Source organism: Bison bison, unplaced genomic scaffold, assembly GCF_000754665.1.
Source record: "Bison bison bison isolate TAMUID 2011002044 unplaced genomic scaffold, Bison_UMD1.0 scf7180017864376, whole genome shotgun sequence".
Taxonomy (NCBI): Eukaryota; Metazoa; Chordata; class Mammalia; order Artiodactyla; family Bovidae; genus Bison; species Bison bison.
In genome coordinates, this window is record NW_011494948.1 from 11,605,239 (window position 1) to 11,613,161 (window position 7,923).

The following is a 7,923-nucleotide window of genomic DNA, read 5'->3' on the forward strand; positions in this document are numbered from 1 at the left end:
CTATTTCTTTGCATTGATCGCTGAAGAAGGCTTTCTTATCTCTTCTTGCTATTCTTTGGAACTCTGCATTCAGATGCTTATATCTTTGCTTTGCTCCTTTGCTTTTTGCTTCTCTTCTTTTCACAGCTATTTGTAAGGCCTTCCCAGACAGCCATTTCACTTTTTTGCATTTCTTTTCCATGGGGATGGTCTTGATCCCTGCCTCCTGTACAGTGTCACAAACCTCCGTCCATACTTCATCAGGCACTCTATCAGATCTAGTCTCTTAAATCTATTTCTCACTTCCACTGTATAATCATAAGGAATTTGATTTAGGTCATACCTGAATGGTCTAGTGGTTTTCCCTACTTTCTTCAATTTAATTCTGAATTTGGCATAAGGAGTTCATGATCTGAGCCACAGTCAGCTCCTGGTCTTGTTTTTGCTGACTGTATAGAGCTTGTCCATCTTTGGCTGCAAAAAATATAATCAATCTGATTTCAGTGTTGACCATCTGGTGATGTGCATATGTAGAGTGTTCTCTTGTGTTGTTGGAAGAGGGTGTTTGCTATGATGAGTGCGTTCTCTTGGCAAAACTCTATTAGCCTTTGCCCTGCTTCATTCCATATTCCAAGGCCAAATTTGCCTGTTACCCCAGGTATTTCTTGACTTCCTACTTTTGATTCTAGTCCGCTATAATGAAAAGGACATCTTTTTGGGGTATTAGTTCTAAAAGGTCTTATAAATCTTCACAGAACTGTTCAACTTCAGCTTCTTCAGCGTTCTGGTTGGGGCATAGACTTGAATTACTGTGATATTGAATGGTTTGCCTTGTAAACGAACAGAGATCATTCTGTCATTTTTGAGATTGCATCCAAGTACTGCATTTTGGACTCTTCTGTTGACCATGATGGCTACTCCATTTCTTCTTAGGGATTCCTGCCCACAGTAGTAGATATAATGGTGATCTGAGTTAAATTCACCCGTTCCAGTCCATTTTAGTTCGCTGATTCCTAGAATGTCGACATTCACTCTTGCCATCTCTTGTTTGACCACTTCCAATTTTCCTTGATTCATGGCCCTGACATTCCAGGTTCCTAGGCAATATTGCTCTTTAAAGCATCAGACCTTGCTTGTGTCACCAGTCACATCCACAACTGGGTATTCTTTTTGCTTTGGCTCATTCCTTCATTCTTTCTGGAGTTATTTCTCCAGTGATCTCCTGTACCATATTGGGCACCTACCGACCCAGGGAGTTCCCCTTTCAGTATCCTATCATTTTGCCTTTTCATACTGTTCATGGGGTTCTCAAAGCAAGAATACTGAAGTGGTTTGCCATTCCCTTCTCCAGTGGACCACATTCTGTCAGACCTCTCCACCATTACCAGCCCATCTTGGGTGGCCCCACATGGCATGGCTTAGTTTCATTGATTTAGACAAGATTATGATCCGTGTAATTAGATTGACTAGTTTTCTTTGAGTATGGTTTCAGTGTGTCTGCCCTCTGATGTCCTCTCCTAACACCTACTGTCTTCCTTGGGTTTCTCTTACCTTGGACATTGGGTATCTCTTCACGGCTGCCCAGCAAAGCGCAGCTGCTGCTCCTTACCTTGGACGAGGGGTATCTTTACGGCCACCCCGCCTGACGTTGAATGTGGAGTAGCTCCTCTTGGCCCTCCTGCTGTATATTAGAGTATAGTTAATTTGCATTGTTGTGTTACTTTAAGGTATAGAACTAGGTGATTCATTATTCATATACATATATCCATTCTTTTTCAGATTCTTTCCCCATATTGGTTATTATATAATATTGAGTAGAATTCACTAGGTCCTTAATGATTATCTATTTTATATATAGTAGTGTATATATATTAATCCAAAACTCCTAATTTATGCCCCTCCCCTTTCCCTTTGGTAACAATAAGAGTTTATTTTTGAAGTCTGGGAGTCTGTTTCTGTTTAGAGAGTAAGTTCATTTGTTTAAATATTTAGACTCCACATACAAGTAATTTGTCTTTCTCTGTCTGACTGACTTCACTTAATCTCTAGATCCATCCATGTTGCTGCAAATGGCATTTCTTTCCTTTTAATGACTTGACTACTATCCCATTGTATATATGTGCCACCTCTTCATCCACTCCTGTTGATGGACATTTAGGTTGTTTCCATGTCCTTGCTCTTGTTAACAGTGCTGCAGGGAACACTGGGGTGCATGTATCTTTTTGAATTATAGTTTCTCTGGATATATGCTCAGGAGTGGGATTGCTGGATTTTACAGCAGTTTTTATTTGAAAATAAGAAAAGTTTGATTTAAAGATAAAAAAAGTTCTATTTTGTTTATTTTGTTCTCCATAGTGGTTGTACCAGTTTACATTCATACCAATAGCTTCGGAGAGTTCTCATTTTCTCCACACCCTCTCCAGCGTTTATTGTTTGTACAGTTTTTGATGATGGCCATTATTACCATTGTGAGGTGATATTTATTGTAGTTTTGATTTGCAGTTATCTAATAATTAGTAGGAGTTGGTGATGAACACGGAGGCCTGGCGTGCTGTGATTGATTCATGGGGTCACAAAGAGTTGGACACAATGAGCGACAGAACTGAACTGAATAGTTAGTATGTTGAGCATATTTTTATGTTCCTTTTGGAAATGTGTATGCTTTATGTAGAGAATTATCTGCTTAGATCTTCTGCCCGCTTTTTGATTGTGTTGTTTGTTTTCTTGATATTGAACTGCATGATGCATTTTACATTTTGGAGATTAATGCCTTGTGGGTCACTTCATTTGCAAATGTTTTCTCCCATTCTGTGGGTTGTCTTTTCATTTTGCTTTATATATATTTTTTTGCTATGAAAAAGCTTTTAAGTTTGATTATATGCCATTTGTTTATTTCTCTTTTTATTTTCATTACTCTAGGAGGTCAATCCAAAAAAAAAAAAATATTACTGCAATTTATGTCACAGTGTGTTCTGCCTGTGTTTCCCACCAAGAGTTTTATATTATGCAGTTTTACATTCAGGTCTTTAATCCATCTTGAGTTTATTTTTCTGTATGGATTTAGAGAATGTTCCAAGTTAATTATATTGCATGTGGCTGTCCAGTTTTCCCAGCATCAGTTTTTGAAGAGAGTGTTTTTCTCTATTATATATTCTTACTTCCTTTGTCGTAGATTAATTGACCATAGATGTGTGGGTTTATTTCCAGGCTTCCTATCCTGTTCCATTATCAGTATTTCAGTTTTTGTGCCAGTACCATACTGTTTGGATGACTGTAGCTTTGTAGTATAGTCTGAAGTTAACGAGCCTGATTCCACCAGGATTGCTTTTGCTGTTTGGAGTCTTTTATTTTCCACATGAATTAGAATATTTTTAAATTACTGTTCTGTGAAAAAAGCTGTTGATAATTTGATAGGGATTGCACTGAATCTGTAGATTGCCTTGAGTAGTATGGGCATTTTGACAATATTGATTCTTCCACTCCATGAATATGGTGTATCTTTTCATTTCTTTGTATCATTTATTATTTATCTTATTAATGTCTTATAGTTTTCAAAGTACAATTCTTTTATCTCTTTAGGTAGGTTTATTCCTAGGTATTTTATTCTTTTAATGTGATGGTAAATGGGATTGTTTCATTAATTTCTCTTTCTTATCTTTTGTTGTTAGTGTATACAATTGCAAATCTGTGTATTAATTTGTACCCTGCAACTTTTGTTGGTGTCTCCAACAAAATCCCAGCTTGTGTTAAGTAGAAGTGAAATATAAAGGAAAATAGATTTAAGCGAAACTTGTGAAAAGGGGTCTGTTATGAATAACAGAAGATAATTCTCTTACCTCTATCTCTCTATCACTCGTGAAATTCTAAGGACTTTTAGAAGCTCTGTGTAGAGAGAAAAGACCAAAGATATATTTCTTATTTTATTGTATGACAAGTATCCTCTAAAGTAATATACTCACTATGTGCTGTGTGTATGCTCAGTTGCTCAGTCATGTCCAGCTTTTTGTGACCCCATGGAAAATAGCCCACTAGGCTTTTCTGTCTGTTGATTTTTCCAGGCAAGAATACTGGAGTGAGTTGCCATTTCCTTCTCCACTGCTCACTATGACTCTTATTTTTTCCTTAAAATGAAGAAAATGTAATAATATTGGTGCCAGAAAACTCAGCCTCTGTGCACTGACGCTGAATCGAATTTCAGAGACTGAGTATTGAGTGAAGTTGAAAGAGAAGCCTTATTGCTTTGCCAGGCGTAGGGGGGCACAATGGGATCCTGCCCTTGAAAACTGTGTATCTCAACCTGGGAGAACTTGGTGAGGCATTTTATTGTAATAGTTCAAGAGTGGGGTTGCTGATAATATTAAGGTGAGTACAAGGCCTGCACCCCAGGATACTGTTACGTATATCCCTTGAGGCAGAACCAGTACCAGGCTGCACACTTGTTTCTTGGCTGTTCCTACCTTGTCTCTGCATTCCCTCCCTTTCCTAATTAGCAGATGTTTGAATCTGCACTTTGGGAGTCAAGGAAGGTCATGGAGCATGGATCTGTTCCCTACACAGAATAGGGGACACAGAAAGACTTCCATACCCAGGAGCCCCCACAGGGTCTACTTGGTTTCAGGATTTTTAGGAAATTGCCAATACTCAAGATACCTATTCCCCTTTCTTTGTTTCCCAAATTGATATAATCACAAACAGACCTTTAAAAAAGTCAGTGTAGGAAACAAAAATTAAGATGAATGAAAAAATAATTGGAGGGAAGGAATAAGAATTTTCCTTCTACCTTTCTGAGTTCTTAGCTGAAACCCCTATAGTAAAAGACAGATTAAGAAAAACAAATTTATTAATGTATATGTCTTACGTACACGTGGAAGATACCCAGGGAAAAGTGAGTAGTCAAATAGGAGGCTTTAGAATTCAGAATTACATACTCTTCTAATAGGAAGAGAGGAGGAGCAGGAGGGATGTAGGCCTCTTAAGTGAGAGTAAAGAATTTTAAGAAAAATGAATGGGCCCTCAAGAGACTAGCTGAGAGCTATCATAGTTTGTAACAAAGTTTGTCTGGATCTAGTGTGGGCTTCTAGTTGCCTCCTCCTGTGATAAGAGTTAATCTTCTCTGGTAAAACTTTATGGGAGTGAGTTCCTTTTGGAGGGTCTTCCAGCAGATAAGGAGTATTGTAGGAAAATCTGTCCCTCGATATTTTTTAAGTGCCTACTGGCCAAAATAGTCAATATGCCAAAGTGGCATGTTTTAGGCTACTATATTCTGCAACCCTCCATAATAATAACAGATTTTTAATAATTTATTAAAATATCTAAAAGGAGGAGAAAATGTTTGAGAATTTACATTAATTTTTAATATTATCCAGGAGAATTAAGGGGACAAAAGAAATTTAAGAGTAAAAAAACATAAGAGTGAAAATAACAGTAAAGTATTTAAAACCACAATTTAAAAAATAAATTTCCAGTAAAGTGAAACATACCTGGAGTAACAGGCAAGTTTGACCTTGGAGTACAAAAATGAAGCAGGGCAAAGGCTAACAGAGTTTTGCTAAGAGAACACACTGGTCATGGTAAACACCCTCTTCCAACAACACGAGGGATCACTCTATACATGGACATCACCAGATGGTCAATACTGAAATCAGATTGATTTTTTTCTTTGCAGCTGAAGATGGAGAGGTTCTATACATTCAGTAAAAACAAGACTAGGAGCTGACTGTGGGTCAGCTTGAACTCCTTATTGCAAAATTCAGACTTAAAATGAAGAAAGTAGTGAAAACCACTAGACCAAAATCCCTTTCGATTATATGGTGCAAGTGACAATTAGATTCAAGGGATTCAAGGATTCAAGGCCACCTAACCTGCCTCCTGAGAAATCTATATGCGGGTTAAGAAGCAACAGTTAGAACCAGATATGGAACAATGGACTGGTTCCAAATTGGGAAAGGAGTACGTCAAGGCTGTGTACTGTCACCCTGCTTATTTAATTTATATGCAAAGTACATCATGCGAAATGCCGGGCTAGATGGAGCACAAGCTGGAATCGAGATTGCTGGGAGAAATATCAATAACCTCAGATATGCAGATGACACCACCCTTATGGTAGAAAGCAAAGAGGAACTAAAGAGCCTCTTGATGAAAGTGAAAGAGGGGAGTGAAAAAGCTGGCTTAAAACTCAGCATTCAGAAAACTAAGATCATGGCATCCAGTCCCATCATTTCATGGCAAATAGATGGAGAAACAAGGGAAGCAGTGACAGACTTTATTTTGGGGGCCTCCAAAATCACTGCAGATGGTGACTGCAACCATGAAACTAAAAAAAACTGCTTACTCCTTGGAAGAAAAGCTATGACCAACCTAGACAGCATATTAAGAAGCAGAGACTTAATTTGCCAACAAAGGTCTGTCTAGTCAAAGCTCTTGTTTTTCCAGTAGTCATGTTTGGATGTGAGCCTTGGACCATAAAGAAACCTGAGTACCAAATAATTAATGCTTTTGACCTGTGTTGTTGGAGAAGACTCTTGAGAGTCCCTTGCACTGCAAGGAGATCCAACCAGACCATCCTAAAGGAAATCAGTCCTGAATATTCATTGGAAGGACTGATGCTGAAGTTGAAGCTCCAAAACTTTGGCTACCTGATGCAAAAAAATGACTCATTGGAAAAGACCCTGATGCTGGCAAAGATTGAAGGTGAAGCATATTCTCATACATCTACCAAAGGACAGAAATAGGCCTGTATATTTCTAACTAGATCCTCTTTGTTCACTTCCCAAATCCTGAGATCCTTGGAAGGGAAGGGAATCAAGGGGCAGAGAGTTGGGTCTTTGTTCCTCTCCTTGGCCTGGCTCAGGCTGCTTGTATATTCTCTCTAAGACCTGTGAAGGTGAGAAACAGAATTTTCAACGGAAAACCACAAGTGAACATGCTCTTCTAGTTCACCTGTGAATCTTGAAGCACACTTAGGAGCACAAAAACAGCAATCAAATTCACTTTTAAATGTCTTTAACATTTATTTTGTTGGAATTATTTAGCTACTTTTAGTAGTGTATGGTCTTTGAGTATAGAACTGTTTTCTTATTTTTAAGTGTAAATATTTTACTAAGAACTATAGCAGATATTTAAATCACTAGAACAGATGAATTGTATTTGCATATTATTTCTATATTGCTGAAAGAATGTTGTAAATGAATTCAGCACCATGGTGTTAGGGGACTAGAAAGAGAAACTTGGGAACCAATCGATGATTATCAAGGTAAAGGTACATATTCCCCAGGTGGCAAATTCTACCTATTCTGACTTTTATTATCCTTAGGATAATGTTCTATTTATTTCGTGAGTACAGAAGTTTTAATTGGATATGTCATGTTTCAAAGACAAAAGAAATGCCTAATTCACTCTAACAAACTTGTTAGTCACTGTTTATACCAAGAGGATTTCTACTCTACAGAGAATAATATTGTTTTCCTTTTCCTTTGTTGATAAATCAAAGTTTTACACTGACCTACAGCAGCCAAGCATACTTTAAAGCAAAAGCATCTCAGACTAATACAGATATACAGCCTTTTAGCTTTATGTCTTGTTATTTTTGCCCCCTTTTTGATTTTTTGAGGAATATAATTCAAAAATAATTCAGTAAGAATAAATTTGTCACTAATTTATCTAAGAAAAATATTTATAGGTTTTAATGTATTTCAATTCTAATATTAACTGAAGTTTTATGATTTTTTTCCTTTAATAATGTTATGTTTCTTATATAGTTTTGCTTGTTTGAAGGGATGCTTGGGCAGTGTAGGAATGATTTGAACTTTACCCTTAACTGGGTAAAGTCAGTTATTCTGGAAATGTGATTTTTGTGCTTTACGCTGCCAGTGCAAGATCTTTTACTTAAAAAAAAAAAAAAAAAGGTGGTGGTAGGGGGGGTTACAGTTTCAGTCTACCCTAATT

At 37.3% G+C, this 7,923-nt stretch overlaps 1 protein-coding gene across 1 annotated transcript in view; it reads left to right on the top strand.

The window, feature by feature from the left end:
• CNTLN (centlein, centrosomal protein) overlaps window positions 1-7,923 on the top strand; it is a 354,792-nt gene that overhangs the window by 243,283 nt on the left and 103,586 nt on the right. The gene's annotated exons all lie outside the window — the stretch shown is intronic.